The 18,321-nt window shown below is 44.8% G+C and overlaps 1 long non-coding RNA gene across 1 annotated transcript; it reads left to right on the top strand.

Annotated features, from left to right (window-relative positions):
* Positions 1–3,910: 3,910 nt before the first annotated feature.
* Positions 3,911–11,351, top strand: LOC146195021 (uncharacterized). Its single transcript, XR_014705522.1, has 3 exons — positions 3,911–4,184; positions 6,062–6,212; positions 11,059–11,351. It is a non-coding gene; the product is annotated as an uncharacterized LOC146195021 (long non-coding RNA).
* The last annotated feature ends 6,970 nt before the right edge of the window (positions 11,352–18,321 follow it).

Raw genomic sequence — 18,321 nt, 5'->3', positions numbered from 1 at the left:
GACTGCAAGCAGGGACTTTGCACAATCTATACATACTACACAACATGTTCCCTACACAATACAGGAACACATGTCCGTGGTGCGGGCAACCCCCACACTATACCACATCACATGGGAATGCGAACGAAACAGAACCTTCCACAAACTAAATAACCCGAGTGCGGAACAATGGAAGGGTCTGCTGACCAGCAGCGAGCTCACGCCCAAAGGGCACTGGTGCGGCACGCCTGCGAAGCAGCAAGACTCAGCGGTTCCCTGGAATAGGGGCGCCGACCTTGTGAAGAGGCCGAAGAGGCCGCCGCTAAAACCAGAAATTTTTAGAGCAATAAATGTTTTTTTCTCTCTCTCTTACAAACGTTTTATCATCACTAAGTGACCGAAACAGCTTTATCATTGCAGCTGTGTGATGATCACCAACACAGGTAGCATGAACATCAACCTAAACCGCATAAATCATAAGTCGATGGTAATTTAACGACTCTGCAAATAACCGATCTACATCTCTGGAGTCAAAAAGCTAGCTCAAGGCGGATACCCCAGGCAGCACAAAGCATTGGGCCAATGTTGTAAGTACGACGGCAAGCAGTGGCCCTACATTGGGCCAGCCTAACCAGCATGCTCCCAACATAGGACATGCCAGTCAACACAATGTCCAACAATGGCCCAGTTTAGCCAGTGCTCTCCCAGTGTTGGCGCTGCCAGTAGCCAACACTGGCTAGCTTGGGCCAAGATGTACAGTGAGTTCCCGATATTGGCACTGCCGTACATACAGAATGTCTATGTTGGACCAAGATTGCCGTTGTTCCTCCAATAATGGTCGCACGGGATTTAAAACTGGCTATAATGGGCCAAGCTGTCCTGCCTTCCTCCGTCATTGGGTTTTCCGTTTTTTAAAACTGGCTACAATGGACCAAGTTGTCCTGTGTTCTTCCGGCATTGGATGTTCCGGTTTTTAAACATGGCTACAATGGACAATGTTATCCTCTGTTCTTCCAGTATTGGATGTTCAGTTTTTTAAAGATGGCTACAATGGACCAAGTTGTCCTGTGTTCCGCCGTCGTTGGCCGTTCCTTTTTTAAAACTGGCTACAATAGACCATGTTGCCCCGTGTTCTTCCGGCGTTGCCCGTTCAGTTTTTAAAACTGGCTACAATAGACCCAGGTGTCCTGTGTTCTTCTGACGTTGACCGTTCCGTTGTTTTAAACTGGCTGTAATGGACCATTGCAATTTGTCTTTTGTTTTTCCAGTATTAGCTATCCCTGTATGAAAACTGCCCACGATGGACCACTTTTTCCCCTGATCTCGCAAATGTCATTGCCATCCTAAAAACGCAGCTTTAATGGGCTGCCGAAGTGAATATTTTCCGTTGACCATTCAATCAAAAAAAATTCTCCATTTTTATGGTTGAATACACGTGCGCTGGACGCCAAACCGCGGCATTTAATTCCGACAACATTTCAGCCGATCGTTCGGACCTCACCAAGTACCACGTACGGGACGACAATTACTATAACGCATTCAAGCACGTACCGCTGCAACTGTCTGGATTCGACTTTTCGGTGCGCTCATATGCGGTGCACCTTTGGGGGTCAGCTATATGTGTTTATGGTTTTAGCCTATTGGCATGCATGCAGATTTCGTCGCAGGCGCATACGTTTGTCGCACAATTATATCTAATGATAGCACGACCGTGCGACCACATATGTATACCCCAGACCGGCTAGCACTCACGACCCAATATGCCTGTATTGGACGCCGATTACATCCCTGCATCTATACGTAACCTATAGTACAAATCCAGTTGTCAGTGAGAACGCGCATAAAAACGAAATCGTGTCGCCATAGCATGTTCATGTGACATTAAATTAGTGATTAGAAGGTAGCTTTTTCATTGCCGAGAAGGAAAACGTTGCCTCAAGTTGAAGGAACAAATGACCATTTTCTCAGCGATGTTTTTGTTCTAGTGCTTTTGTATTATCCATAAGGAACTACGCGCAGCATCGTCTGTTTACCTGGAGAAAGGACCGAATACGATGTGCGTACTTTCTAGACGCAATCACTGGAAAATGAAAAGCCGGAAGACTCGCGAGGTTACCATTTTAGTTTTGGGCATTCACACGGTGGTAAAAAAAATGACAGTTTTTCGTGCAGACTGCGAGCATGAAGGCCCCGGTACATTTATATGGCGCACAACATATATATCGCCAATAAACAAAAAAAAATAGTTTTTCCGCCTATTAGTTTAGAGTTTGACCATTCCAACCGCGCTAGGCGGTGGCAAAGGAATAAAAAAAAACTGTACAGGAATGAAAATAATGTGCGCTGTCGAGTCATTCGAAAAAACGAATGCAGCCTACAAACACTGCTTTAATGAGGCAGTTTTCCATGCCCTTTCCAATTCTTTCATTCTACTAAAATGATTTGGAATACGTTGCTTGCTCATTGAACGTTATCGTCTTTTTGTGCAATCCGCGTTAAGGTGAAGGGGATTGCGAAAAACGTCTGTGTATTGCCTGATGCCACAGCGCTTCAGGATCTCGACGCGCACAAAATTGATTCTGAATCATTCATTGCTGTGTCTGTCACCGTCGATTTGCGAAGTCGAGACAAAACATGAGCGAAGAAATATTGTTACAGTTGGAGAATGATGAGGACGAAGTGGCGCGCTCGTTTGTGGAAGATTAAGAAAAAGAAGTGTGTCGAATGGGCGGCCCTCGTAGCCTGGCTCCTTGGCTGTTCCTCAATGTATATATCTTTAATCCTCTTTTGTAAAAATATTTCTCCCTGTTACAAAATTATATGCCAAAATTTAAAAACCTTGAACAATTCACAAATTCCGTAGAATGTTCAGAACAGCGCGGTGCGCTATAATTGGACAAAGGCTTTATCGATGTGGCCATAATTACTTGCGCAACAAAATTATGCAAGGTGTTTTAATGGTTTTGAAAGCTGAGGTAGTGTAGAATAGGTGGAAAAAGTTTAAACAATGTGAAAACTGTTTTTGTTCTAAAAATTTTCAATGTTCGCTGTTTTCTGTAAATTAGCGCGATCGTATCTCTGTATCCAAATGTCATAAAAATATGAGCGTTAGCTGTTTGCGGATAATTATGCTGAGAACATATTGTGGAATTATTGCTGCTCTACCATGAACCTTTTCTGAAATAAAGGCCTGCAAATTAGGAAAATTTTCGTTTCCTGGGCCGAAGTTTAGAATTTTTATAAAAACATCTACTCATACCCGAAAAGCGAACATTAACTGAATACAAATAAAAACATGTATATATTTAGTCGGATCATTTTCAGCTAGCTAACTTGAGCATAATTTGTATAATCTATAACCAAAGTTGGCCAGAATAGAAGAGAAGCTCGGAACTCCGCCTCTTTGACATTATTAATCAGTCATCACGCAACAGTATATAATATTTTGAAGTAAATATAAAAGGTCGAACGACCATCCTTTGTTCGATCATAGGTGGCGAAAGGGAGGGGACGCGCGCATTTGTCGATGCACCAGCTGTATGGATTTACGCAACAATGTGGATGGTAGATGGGGAGGCTTTCTATATTTTTAGAAAATGTTCGTCCGTGGTTGGCTTGAAGAAAAAATGCGTTTGCGAACACACAAAACAAAACAATTTATTAGAAGTCGACTCGAGCGGTGCGCGCTGGCGGCCGCTCATCGGCACGGTCCGAAGTCACGGCTGGCCGGTGCAAGCAGAAGAGGGCTGGGTACAGGAGGAATGGAATGTTGAGAGGGTCGTTGGTCCTTCGTTCCCACGCGCAGCCCTTGCGAACACAACACCGCGGCGGGAATCACGCGCTGGTTGAGCGGGTCGTTGTTCCCCCTCGCCTACGCGTCTACGTGCAAGACACAACAGACAGCATCCCCAGCTGCGCTGCTGTGCGGCCTCCTCCCGAAGCGTTCATTTCAGAGCTTGTTGGAGACGCTACAAGACTTGTGACAGCTTCTTAAACCTTTCTTTAATTTCTTCCCTCATTAATTTTCTTTTTCATCGTGCTGTGCATAATTTTCTCTTGCGCCTATACATGTCCATGTGCTCCGGTTGGTGCTTGCTACATATCAGTGAATAGCTGAGCTGTGAAATGTCGCCGGAGTACGGATTACAGCAACGGCGGGATACCATCGGCATTATCAGACTCAGTGAACGCCGTCATCTTAGACCGTGAGTATATATCTTTGCAGCATGCCATTGCTTCATAATTGGTTCTATATAATCTCCTACCAGTCCCAAATGCTCTCTTTCCGTATTCTCCTCGAAACAACTGCGCGAAGCATGACTTCAAGAACTAAGCGAATTTTCCTCCGGGTTACATGCAAGCAAGTGCGTGGACTTATTTGCTGGCTGCGATATGAATAGCATTTGCGCCGAAAATAGAGAAGCCGTGCGTAACAGGTGTGTATGCCACCAACACGTGACAGAACACTGCAGGCAGCCATTTGCGCAGTTTTCTGACTGTGCAGCGCGCCGCAATCAATTAGTAACCACATACTATGCGCCCGGCTTTGTACATACATATATTTTGGACAGCCTCTCTTCTGCCCTCAGGAAGCCATGTTCACACAGTTTTTGGATTTTGTTAAGAGTTAAGGGCAGTTTTTTGTTTTCAGATGTACAGACGAAGTTTTGAAAACTGTTCGTGCCGTCTGTGCAAGCGAATTTTACAGTGGGGCAGACATGTGCGTGATGCCGCTTGATGACTAGGCTATAATTAAGTCATAATGAACCTCCACTTTTATAATGGTTAATATCATATTGAGGAATTGAAAGCCGTGAACAGCGCAAGTGAGCCCCTTTCAAAATTTTCTTAATCGACGCCCCCCTTCTGAGCACGTGCCTTCAGGTGAGGGCGTTATCAGAAAGCGGCGACAATAGGAGAGCGATTTCGCAGACGCGCTTCGAGGGCGGGGGAAAATAACAATACAAGCAAAAAGGCACATCAGCCGTGTGTGCACTGCGTCCCTGTCACTGCAAAGTAAACAACGTGCACGCGGGACACAATGTACAAAACATTGACGGCCGGTATGAGGCAACCATATCGTCCGAAATATATTGCTCGCGAAGCGCTCGATGACGGCGCGCACTTTCAAGCGAAATGGGACAGGACGTCAGATCCGCCTGTTCGGCAATTACAGCTCTTTGTACGTCACGTGCCGTACCGTATGCATGAAGTGCACGCCATAGCCATCGTGCAAGAATGTTGAAACCGAAGCAGCGATCCACGTATTCTAATTCTATAGGAAATCATTTGGGAGTAGAAAAGAGCAACTTAATATGATGTGCATGGTTCTTTAATGAACGATATGTATAAATGGACGGTTGAATAGTTACAGTAATGGAGTGTTCCGCTAGAATTGTTTACGGCCGTGACCGCAATAAACATTACTCATATTGCTCTTAGCTTTAAGCTCTGGCATTGATAAGCCTATCTAAAGAACCGACTGGCAGTGACAGTTTGTTTACAGCTGTTGATCAAAAGGTAGGCCATCATGCTATTATTGCAGGCATATTTGCTTCTTTTTGTACCTCTGTTTACTAAAACTTAATTTTGTTCCCCATTCCTAGGGACGCTGCACCTCTTACAACACTCACTGTTCAGTCGCTTTTATTCAAGTATACAAAAAGGAGGAAATGCGCATGCACTCATAGGATAGCCTGTCTTTCCGTTAACAGCTGCAAATAACACGCCACTGCTCCTCGGTACCTTGGATGAAGTTTTCAATGGGGTTACCTGAGATGCCTAGCAATAGCTGTAATATTTATACCAATCACTGCAGTGAAACAGAAAGGTAACACTGCATAACTTTAACTCCTGCATGCACCTATAAACGTGCCTTAATTTATTGCCTATTCTTATAGACTTAGGACCTCTTACTATAGGCTTTGTTCAGTAAGCAACCGTCTTTCATTGCTTCAATTTCTATCTCTACACCACTTTCTTGTTGCTCTGGGTGTGATCATTTGATTTCATTGTTCAAATCATATTGTTTTATCATGTGTGAATGATTTAGCCTGCACATACATGCTTTCATTTTTTTTAGATGCGCATCGGGAGCGTTTTCTACGTAGAAGTGGATCGATTGAGTTGTATCACTGGTGCGAAAACCGACAACCCCCAGAAGATATGTGTCCTGTGGTTGGAAGGGCAATAAAGAAGAAGAAAATCAGCGGAAAAGCCTGCCTAAAAAAAAGGTAGCACTGCATCACTGTAACTGCTGCATGCACCTTTAAATATGCCTTATTTTTATTGCCTATTCTTACAGACGGTGGACCTCTTGCTATTGGCTTTTTTCAGAAAGCAACCGCCTTTCATTGCTTCAATTCCTATCTCTCCACCACTTTTGTGTTCCTTCGAGTGTGATCCTTTGATTTTATTGTTCAAATCATAATATTAAATCGCCGGTGAATGATTTCGCCTACACATACATGCTTTCATTTTTTTAGGTGCGCATCGAGAGTGTTTTCTACGTATAAATGAATCGATTAAGTTGTATCACTGGTGCGAAAACCAACAGTTCGGTGCCCCCAGAAGATTTGTGTCTTGTGGGTGGCAGGGGTATAAAGAAGAGGATAATCAGTGGAAAAGCCTGCCTAAAAACTTACAAAGATGGCGCAAAAGCGAAATGCTGATCAGGGTTAGAGTCTGATTACTTCTGTTATCCCATTTCACTTGCTAGGTGATGTGACATATATGAAGCACCTTAGTATAATTTGTGGTATACTCACTGAAAATTGTGTAGACATTAACTTTTTTCTCGTTCAATTATTTTGAGTGACGCACGAATTGGAATAAAACGAAGTCATCCACACGTCTAATGCCCATAGACATTAGATGCGTGGATGAGCTCATTAATTGTGTTCCTATGTGAGCATGCAATAGTTTGTCGAATATATTAATATGTTAAAAGTTGATTTTTTTACTGTTAACCGGAGTAATACATATGCTCCATATCATAGCATTATTCGCCTGTAGTTTGTATCTGCTCTTTCCTAAATTGTATTCTACAAAGTATACGTGTGTCATCTCGTACGTCTATTTAACTAGCGAACAATTTGCAATCGAATCCCTTTTGTGATGTTTCAGCTACAAATAATGTATGACAGTTGTGACAATATAGGTAGCTTTAGGTATAACATATAGCGCGAAAATCTTTAATATATGCGATGATATTTTTATTCACCGCATTGGCTAAACCAGCCTGTTGAAGAGACGAAATGAAAACAAATATGGATGTCTTCGGACAGGAACAGTAATCGTGGTGCCATGACCATTTTTTTAATTAAATTTTCATATGTCGTGGGCTAATGTCTCGACACAAAGGAATGACCCTTAGGTTTGCCAGATGCGGCGCAGTATTCTCGAAAAAAAAAAACGCCTATCACTAAAGCTGGAAAACGCCGTTTTTGTCGTTTCAAAAAGTTGCACGTTTGGAGGCCGGCTGGTTGCGTAAAATTTTGTCATCCACTGTTTTTTACTCACCGCATTTGGGTAACGTTTACTTGTATAAGAAGTATTAAAAGTGTGTTTCATTGATGCAGTTGATTTAGTAAAAAATCGCAAACTTTGCTTCAAGAACAACGCGCTACAAAAATGTTAATGTTCAACCTTACATACTGGCGTGACGCATTGCGTTGTTTGCACTAAAATATTCTGTGTTTATTACGCAGGTCATATTGTTAATTTAAGGCAGAATTTGGAGCTCTAAGCTGCTATGTGTGTTCTCTGTAACGCCACCAAAAGTATTATGCTGGAAAGCGATTTGCTTAAGATTGTAATTATAAAAATTACACATTGAAAAATCATCTTCAAAAATATAGTATTGTTAGTGGTGGTCAAAGCTGACAAATGGAATAATATATTAATAACCTAGATTGAATACTATTGCACCTAGCAATAAAAAAGAATGCAGGACCGAGAAAAAGTTCAGCCTTCACTTGCGTTCTGCCATGAAATTGGCAGAAATAGTGAAATAATACCATTTTAAGCTATATTAAGTATTTGTCCCAGAAGCAGAAAAACGGTGTTAAGCGCTGACAATGTTTTAAATTTTACTTAAGGTAAAATGTAACTAAATTAAGCAAATACTAAATTGAAGTTTTGATGCCTATTCCATAAGGGGGAGCCATATAAGCACATCTATAGAACAAAAACAAGCATTTTTATATTTGTAATATTACATTTTGCAGAATTCAATATATTTACTGACTAAAATTAACAAAGTACTTTGCACTGTTTCCACAGATTTTGATAAAAATTGATGTTGCGGCCGTTTCTTCAATTCTTATCAGTATTCCTTATTTTACCATTTTCTTACTTTTGTCCAATTTCAAAATAATATGCAGATACACACACAAATCTAGAGGTTCAAATTTTTTCACAAATAAAGAATGGAACCTAGATAATGTAGAAAAATAGTTTCTGTGCCAAGATATTATTGCATCTTGCAAGAATGCAGGCTGAGTTTGGCCATTATCAGCACAAGCACTCGGTTTAATATTTATTGTTATATTTTTAAACAGTATAACGCAACACTTTTTAGTCCGTAATATTTTTGAGGTACTGAAGATTTTTGAGAGGGATTTGAATGAAAATCGAAGATGATCTTTTTTTAATTGCAGCAAATTTGCCCTTTACTGCTGTTTTCGAGTTCTGAGCAATTTTGATGCGTTGTGGAGAACACACCTAGTGGTCTGGAGCTCAAGATACTGCCTGGAATTAAGAACATGCGTCAGGAAGTGAAAACATATTTAGTGCAACCAACCTAATGCATCATATGCCAGTACATAAGGTTAAAAATGAATATTTTTGCAGCGTATCGCTCCTGAAGAAAAGTTTGCGATTTTTTAATAACACAAATGCAAAAACAAAATAGCTTTCTAATAGTGTTTGTAAATATAAAACATGCATATATTTAGTGAGTAAAAAAGAGCAGATGACAAAATCATGGTATCCAAACTTGCAACATTTTGAAATGGCAAAAACAGCGTTTTCTACCTCTAGAGATATACCATAAAATTGTTTTTTTTTCGAGGAAACTACGCGTATCTTGAAAAACTAAGGTTAATTCTTTTGTGTCTAGATACTTGCACACCACATATAAGAATTTCATTGGAAACGAAAGATGGCCATGGGACCTCGATTATATTTCTTATCTAAGGCACCCATAATACGCTGTGAGAAAGCCAATATCAAAGGCTTTTTTTAATATTCCATATTTCGAACGGTTGTGCCATCTAAGAAAATTAGAAAGCTAGGCACACCTTAGGTGTAGCCAGCCCTCACTTTCTGTTACAGCTGCATTTGCTAAGCTGAATTAATGCGTTGATTACTTTATTTTAGCCACGAATATAGCGCTATTACGTGTCAATTTTAAAGAAAGGCCGCAGTGACGCGATTCCTGTAGAATTTGTAAGTGAAATCTGTAAACCTTACAAATCTACCCATATATATGATCTCTTGCAGGTTTTATTCAAGCTACATTACACCTGCTGCGCCCCATAGCTTGAGCCAAGGGTTATAAATAAAACATTAGAAACAGACGATGGAAACCGGTGGTGCATTGCTGGCAGCCACTTAGGACAGCGCAGAAAATTTTTATTTTGTACGTGGGGAAGTGAGGTTATTCGCTTCAAGTACTAAATATTCACTTTAGACAATAAATAGGACTTACAGAGTCGGTGAGCACGTTCGGAAACCCCTGTTTCAATATTTGCGGTTAGAAACCTCATGTGTACCTTTTTTTCCAGCTGTAGATAAATTCCGGGTTATGTAGATACCGAAACCGTTACCAGCCCATTCGCGCACCTCAACTGTGCTGCTCACAACATGATTTTGAGCGGACAAAACAACCTGCCGCTAAGATTGCTAGCCCCATGCATGAGTAAGGGTGATATGCTGGCGATGGTTGCTTCGCGTCGGCCCTTTGGCGCACATGAAGGCTCGAGTTACAATGAGCGCGCCGAACTTTGCAATGTGGATAATGACTACAAAGCGGTAAGGATATAAATTAGTTTAACAGTATTTTTCAGCTGTAAAATACAAATACAGTCTTGTTGGACGATGTGCTGGCGCGGACGAAGAAACCATAGGCAACTTGTAGGTCTAACGCTACACAGGGCTGTCGAGCCAAGCCAAGTCCTCAATTGTATTGTCCGGGAATCAGATTTCTGTATTTCGTAGTTTCCTATTGTATCTGGCGTTCAAAATGCAGACGTGAGGGTTCTTTATCACAAATAATCAAACGTGGATTGTGCCGGTACTCTTCAAAGTAGCAACACCATTTATTGTGTAAGTCATTAATCAGTAATTTAGGTAAATAATGTCAATAAGGATTCCAAACAAAACCTTTTCTATGGCGCTCAAGGTAGCTTCCAGCAATATATATCTGGTTTCCTTTGCCTGCCTCCGAAATGTTTTTTTTTTTTATCCCTTGGATCAAATTTGCTTGGACAAGCAGTATATGTGTAAAAATGATGCACCTGTGAGCTACCCGTTTAAGTGAGCTCCCGTTTAAGTGAACTACCCACAAAACCAGTCAAAAGCGTATATCAGCTAACCAGCGGCCAGTGCAGCAGTCGTGGGCTTAGATCGCTTGTGTATATTATATCTAGCCATTTAAAAAAAATTAAAATGGTCGCCGAACATTCTCTTGGTAACGATTGTTAGTATAAACTGTTTGCACATCGCAGAAAGCGTAGGAGCGGCAAAAAACTAGCGCGCCAGTCATATGCGGAGACAGCCAATAATCAAGCACTAATTCCTAGTGTGGGATGAAACACTGGCTGTCTCAGCCGTATTGCTGTGGAGGCGATCAAAATGCAACAGGGCACATGCTATGCAATGTATGTGCGTCTTTCATCCTAATAAACCCAAGGCAGCTGAAATTAATCTGGAACTCATCAGTATAGTGTTTCTCATTGACCATAAATTTCGGTACATGAATCCTGGAATTTTCTACATCTTCCTAAAATAATGCGCGCGATTTTATATGCCTCGTGATAGTGTTGTAAATTTTGGTTCCTCATTGTTTTTGTGCAGGTGCCATTTGCGAAAAAGTTGGGGTGGACGATTTGGAGGCACACGCATTTATTCGCAGGTGGCTGCCTGGTTCCTGTGACAGGGGGGGTGGAAGAAAAAGGCGTTATGCTGAAACCTCCCCTGGCGAACCAGGCGTGCCACCTGTTAATGCAATTGCAGGGTCAGCCCCCTCACTACGCCTATGAGTCTGCCCTCCAGCTCCCTGGCCCCTTCCACTTCCCGAGAGCCCGCCCTGCCCTGACCAACCCTGCCACTGCCCCGCTAACTGCTGCTGTGTGTGCCCTCAGCACTGGCTAGTAACAACTGCTGTCTATAGTAACAATTGCAATAAATATTATCTTTTTGTGAACCATGCCCTTGTTTTGTGAATATCTACTGGTTTCTCATGAGCAACAATTTGAATTTTTATGGCCACTCCTATTTGAAAGGCCATTATTGTCCCAGCAAGTTCGATGTGCTGTCACGAATATGGCTAGAATGAAAAAGGCTGCATTTTATGGCCTGCACAGGCAGTGCCACAAAATATATAATCTTGACATCATCAATGGCACATGAATGGAGTAGCCGGTGTACCCATTAACCATTGGATTAATATTGGTATCGACAATATTAAACATTGGATTAATATTGGTATCGACAATATGGGGCATGAATGGAGTAGCCAGTGCACCTGCAATGGCTAACCATTGGTATGATATTGGCATTGACAATGGGCCATCAATGGAATGGCTGGTATTAAACAAATATTGGTAATACAATGATGGTATAATGCTGGACAGTATTGGCAAGAATCATGGTGCATGAATGGAAAGTCTAATATTGTGCCTACATTGGTGGCTCCAGCTTGGTTGAACACTGGACCAATCTTGGAACGAAAGATGGGCCAAGAATGGAGAATGTAGTAAAATGCCCAAATGCCAATATCAGTCCAATATTGATGCCATTCTTTTCCAGTGATGAACCATTGTTGGACCAATGCTGGTGTGCTGCTTGGGACCGTGCTGGTGCGCACGGTATCCACGCACTCCCCAAAGAAGCTCTCGCGTGTCGGCGCTCTAGTCGGCACAAAATGGTCATGCCCGGGAGCGGGTAAACAACCTGGTATATAGGCTTGCGAGCTTTTGATGCCTCCTTCGGTGCTGATTACGGCGGCCTGCACCGTTGGCTGATCTTAGGGGGCAGTTTCTGGCTATATTACCACTTTGACCACAGATAAAGAAGCGCACGTACAGATCTCCATACTTGTTGCTGTGACGCTCGGAGATTTTAAGAGGCACCCCAACCGCGTGGTCGTATATGGAGCTCCGGTAGTACGTTCTGACCAGGTGCGGGCTTTCCAGGCTGAATTTGGCTGAACTCACGGGGGTTGAAATCAGCACTGCATAACCCGTACCTATACGTATCTAGGGTGAGATCCGATTCATCAAGGGAAATGACTCGCTCGTGAACCCACTTTTCTGAGGAGTATACTCACCCCTTACTGTTAGGACGCCGCTCCAGGCACATCTCTGCTCTAGGAACTCTCGAGCCAGAGGCGAGGCCGGTATTTACGAGGGACAGAAATCTGAGCCTGGACTCTGCGCGCCTCATTCCAAGCCCGTTCAGGCCGCTGAATCGGCAGCTACCCACATAAAGGACAATTGTGGGATGGCTCTGGCGAAGGACGCGTTCCGCTCGCTCCGAAAGCGAAGCTTCTGGGTCGGCGTACTCGTATAATTCTTGCATCGCTCATACGAACTTGATAAGCGATTCATCGGGTGTTTGTGTCCTCAACTCGAGCTCTCGTCGCATTCGCTGCTTGTAGCCATATGGAAACTTCTCCCTGAACATACGTCGAAAATCAGCCATAGTGGTCTATTTTTGGCCTACTAACAGGCACCACCGGGTGACTTGATCGACAAGTGCGACTAGCAAACCTCGTCTTAGAATCTGGCTCGCACTCATTTCACTCACTAGCTCATACCGGCGCAAGGCGAGAGAAACGTCATTGGCGCTCTGCGTGATGCTGTACACACTTGTCGGTATCAGTACGCCAATCCGAGGGCCAGGCGAGCGCTCAAGCTGCAACAGCTGTTGCAAAGTGGAAGCGAGAACGATAGCGGCGTTCTCTCTCCATGTGGCATACTACGCAATCATCAGCCTGGTGTGATACGCATGCCCTTGTTGCGGCTGCTGTCAAATTCGGGCCAATGGGCCATCCCGACTAATTTTCATAGGGAGGAAAGCTTTCGCCACCGAACAGTAGCTTATGATGTAGCTCGGGTCCTCCGATGCTAGGTGCGCTGCATGCCTCTGTCAAAAGTCAGGGAGCGCTCGCCGCATTTGCTGGCGTAAACGCAGCGTGGCCACCGGACCAGGTGAACGGAGCGAACAGTAGCCGCCGCCGACTGGCGATACTGTAGGAGAAATCCAGGTTTGCCTGTTTTAGAACTCGCTTTAAAACCCGCATTGCTGGTCACACCTGCAACATAGTGAAGCGATTGAGCAGAAGGCAATGGGAACGAACTTCGGGTGCTGGCTGGGATCCCCAGGACGAATTGGCTGGTGCGCCAGGGAACAAGTTCAAACAGGGGCACTTATGCAGCCACAGCCTTCGGACTGTTCCGGATCGAAGTGTTTACCAGGAATACCCGGTGCAACGTTTCGAACTGTAGCCGCGCCTGAGTCATCATGCAATACGTCGAATGGACCTCTCAACATCTAATCTGCGGTTTGCCTTGATGTAGCCAGAGGGCTAATGTTGGAGATATCCCGAGTTTGGCGGCAGACATCGGCCAACATCATTAGGTCAGACAGCCTGCAGTGCGAGCTTGTCATGTTTATGAAGAGCTAGCCTTACCCGGTAGAACGCCAGCAGGGACTCATGATGGTGCGCCAAAATTTGGGGTTCTCTACGGGGCTACGGCTTTGCTTTAAGAGCCAAACGCCATTCTGCTAGCTCAGACCACACTGGTGGCCCCGCAGTGAACAAAACGAACACCGCGGACAAATGGATAAACCATTAACTAGATGGGTTCTCTATCTTACCAAGATGCTTTGTTGGGCGAGTTGGTACTTATTCATTATTAATATAAACAGCGCGAACACGAAAACAAGGGACAAGAAACATGAAAGCCACAGTACATGCGCTGACTCACAACTAAGCCTAAGCCGTTTACTCCAAGGCCCAGAAAAACAAACATGAAGAAAACGAAACAGTCACGTGAAAAAACCCCTGGGTTCACCTGCTGCAAAAATTACTTTAAAAAATCACTTAAAAAAACGGCTTAGGCTTAGTTGTGAGTCAGCGCATGTACTGTGGCTTTCCTGTTTCTTGTCCCTTGTTTTCGTGTTCGCGCTGTTTATATTAATAATGTTCTCTATCTGGTCTCCTTCGGCCACACGCGCGATCAGGCAGCAAGCACAGTTCACTGCAGTGACTCGGGGTCGTGGACGCGTCCGCTCCTTTCGCTCATCCATCAGCCCTCTTCACTGCCCTGTCGCTCGCACCGCCACCGGAGAGAGCCCCGAGGGAGAAATGCTTCTCACTATTGGGCACCGCGGGGGGGTGCCTACGCATTTTTTGCTGCTGAGAGCCCCGGTGAGGAGAAAGACAGGTACCTGCAGAGGGAGGGGCACAGTGATGTGCCCAAGTACTGTGATGAATTCCAAAACATATTTTAATTATCGCGGTAGTTGCCTAATAGCCCTCCCCATATCCTCTGTACTAAAACAGCCATGGTAGTGTTGGTTGTTTAAAGACACATTATCACCAGGTCCCGTTACCGGCCCTTTCATTTCCTATCGGGCGTTTCCCCACCCCACAACATAGGAGGTACTGCGTCTGGTGTCATTCACCTCACTTGGAGTACTGGAATCCTTCTTCGAGACTGCGGGCAGGTGAGTCTTGTGCCTAACCCTTCAGCAGGCAGGAAAGGACGCCATCCTAACAAGCAATACGATGTTTCAGCACGACCCCTCATCTTGCTTACGTGTTCATAAAAATTATAAAGCAAATATGGTCGACATGAACCTACAAATTGACCACTCTTTTGTAGTGGTGAATCTCCTTCCCCTCTGCCAACAGGACCCACCACTCCACATTCTAAATGTCTACTACAAACCCGAATTGCCGAATGTACCATTCTCGCGCCTTTTTAGCCTTGCTTAAAAGCTGCGGGTCGGGACATCGTCTGATTGGGGGCGACTTCAATGCCCCCAGTCTAGCCTTGGGGTGCTGATGCGCAGAGAAATGGGAACAGAAGTTGACGAAGGTTGCGTCTATGTTGGGTTTCACTCTTCACACAGAGTCCGTCCGCCAACAACGTGTAGGTAATTTTGTTACACGGGATACGTGTCCGGATTTGCCCTTTACTCACAACATTCATTATGCTGACTGGATCAATACTCAGGAAACCTTCGGTAGCGACCACTGCATCCTTACCAGTAGAAGTCAAACCAGACCGTTAGTAAAACCCACAAAACAAGCTTGACTCCCAGATAGGTCCAACGTTTTGCAAAATGGTAACACAGCGTTATCGATACTCGAGCAATGCTACCACTCATGGTCCCAACAATTGTTTTCTAGCTTTCACGCCCTCGAAAGAAATTTCAGCTTTCCGAGGCGGTATCGAACGGGGCAGACGAACTCCAACTTCTGCGAAGCGTGACATTGTCTTGGCCGCCGCTGGTACCAGCAAAAATATAACCATAATCCCAAGGCTCGAATTTACGAGTTCACCCAGCTGGCGGCATAGTATGCGAGCCAGCTTGTAGACGAAACACTGGGTGCATCGTTCAAGCGTTCAAACAAGGCGGCGTGGCAAATGTCCAGCAGAAGCACCTGGCGGCTTTTCCGCACCTTTATCGACCCACCGCAGATATACACAGAAACTCAGAAACATCTACAACGTGTCATACCACCTTTCAGGGCAACGAAACTCATCTTGCGAACAAATTACGGGACCAATACCTGTAGACTACACAGGACATCTGCGGATCGGCGCACTCTTTTGCAGGTTCGCAGAACATTGAGCTGGATCAGCCATTCCAGCCCCACGATCTGTTGGCGGCCCTGGCGAAAATTAAACGGGGCACAGCTCGGGTTGGGACAAAATTACTCAAATTACTAGCTAACGTACCCAACCCAGCCTACCAGTCCTTATTGGGTTACATCAATAAGATTTGGCTTTAGGATGCGCCACTCTCTATCGATTGGAAGACCGCTCTGGTCGCTTTCATTCCAAAAGCTGGCCTGGCTATCAGCACAGATTACCTTCGCCCCATCTCTTTCATCTAATAGAGACGATGGTGATTGACAGGCTATCCGAGTTCATGGAAACTGAACTCATCTTTGCAGACTGCATGTTCGGATTTCGCCCGCACAGGGCCGTACAGGTTTTTATGCTATAACTTAAGACGTACTTGACCCGGTCGAATGCCACTACAACGGCATGGTGGTACTCGCGTTAGAAATAAAGGGAGGAATCGACAATGTTATTTTTGAGGTATTGCTCACTCGTGTTTCACAAATCGGCTGCGAACGCAACACGTTCAGATACGTTCGCAATTTTTTACACATTGCCAATCTTAGATTAAAATACAGGGGACTAAATGTGGCCCGTTCCAACTTGAATAGATGGCCCCCGGGCTCAGATACACCGTCGCTGTGCTGCTCGGACAGTGTCAGAACAAGGTACATTGTATGGCTTGAGGCATGAAACGTGGACAATATCGGGTGGTACGGTACGTGAAGTGCACTGAGGAAAGGCAGGTTCAATTTCGTAGGTGAAGACAGTGACTTCAAGCTCCACACGATAGGGCACACATAGCGGAAAAGAAGCTTTTCAGAGAGCCCAGTACGACGAGAAGACACCCATAGCCAAACAAGGGTCCCAAGTAAGAAGGAACTGCCGATGTGTCAGCTGTTGTAGTGCTCCTGCTGAGAAGCTTGGGAGGCTTGCAAGCGGGAACGAGCAGCTTGGCGAGCATGATTGGCACGGGCAATGGCTTCAAGGGCGTATTCAGAATGGGGAGACCAGATGTTCCAGACAATGTGTAAAGCGGCAGTTTAGGCTCACGGCCGTACAAGAGGTAAAACAGAGTAGCAGTAAGTGTTGTGACGAAACAAGACATACGTAAGTGTAACGTATGGGAGGGCGACGCCACAGTCACGGTGATCAGAGGAGACGTACAGGGTCATCCCCTTCTAGCTATAACATGGTCACTGCTTTCAAAGCGACACTGCATGAGACGCAGGCCCATATTGATGCAACACGATGCAAGCAGAGGGACCTGGACGGGCTGATTTTCATGCCTGCCATTGCTTTAGTGCATGGCCTGGTCGGGCTCAATGACGCTATGAAAGCAGTTACCGTGTTATAGCTAGCAGTGGACGAGGCTGTACATGGCTAGCATGTCATTAAGAGTGCGGTTGACGCGCTCATTGAGGCCATTAGTTTGTGTGTGGTAAGCGGTCGTCAACTTGTGTATTATTTAGCATTCACGAAAAATCTCGTCCACAACTGCCGAAAAAAAGGTGCGGCTACGGTCAGTGACCAGTTGGAGTGGAGCTCTATGATGAAAAAAGAGATCGAGAAGAGGAAAAATGGTGACATCAGCGGCAGTAATCGTAGGGAGCGCGCGCATGATCGCGCACTGGTTAGCGTAATCTGTGGCTACTCCAACCCATCTTTTGCCAGACGTGGACTCGGGAAAAGGACCGAGCAGGTTCAAGCCGAGACGATAGAACAATTCCAGAGGGATTTGAGCCAGCGAGAGCATATGCAAGTTACTTGCGACGCTGACACTCATCGCAAGCACCAACGTAACGGCGCACTGGGTGGTAGAGGCCAGGCCAGGAGAACCGACAATGGATTTGAAGAGGACAAGCTGTCGGGCTAGTTGGTTTTCCATAGTTATAGCAGCGCGTAGACGGACAAGGACGAAGACGGAGGAACACGTTCCTCCGTCTTCGTCCTTGTCCGGCTACGCGCTGCTAGAACTACGACAAATGATGTGGTGGCACGTGCGAGTAACGACTAGATTGCCAGCAGTTTGCAGATCGTGGAGTTCCTGGAGAAAGACTGTTTGTAAGTGCTTGGCGACGACTAGGAGTAGGTCAGGACTAGTGGGCTGAAGCGTCTGGCGGTATAAAATGCCATCAACGAGAGAAAAGCGGTTAACTGAAGAGTCGCTTTGGGCGCGCGTTAGGTGATTAATGAGATTGAGAAGCTCCGCATTCCAACGCTGTTCTTCGCCACTAGTTGTAAACGGCAATAGTGA

The sequence above is a fragment of the Amblyomma maculatum genome, chromosome 3 (genome assembly GCF_055883805.1).
Source record: "Amblyomma maculatum isolate TAMU_Amacu chromosome 3, ASM5588380v1, whole genome shotgun sequence".
Lineage (NCBI taxonomy): Eukaryota > Metazoa > Arthropoda > Arachnida > Ixodida > Ixodidae > Amblyomma > Amblyomma maculatum.
The sequence above is the reverse complement of the archived record's forward strand: the minus strand, read 5'-3'. Positions and strand labels throughout refer to the sequence as shown.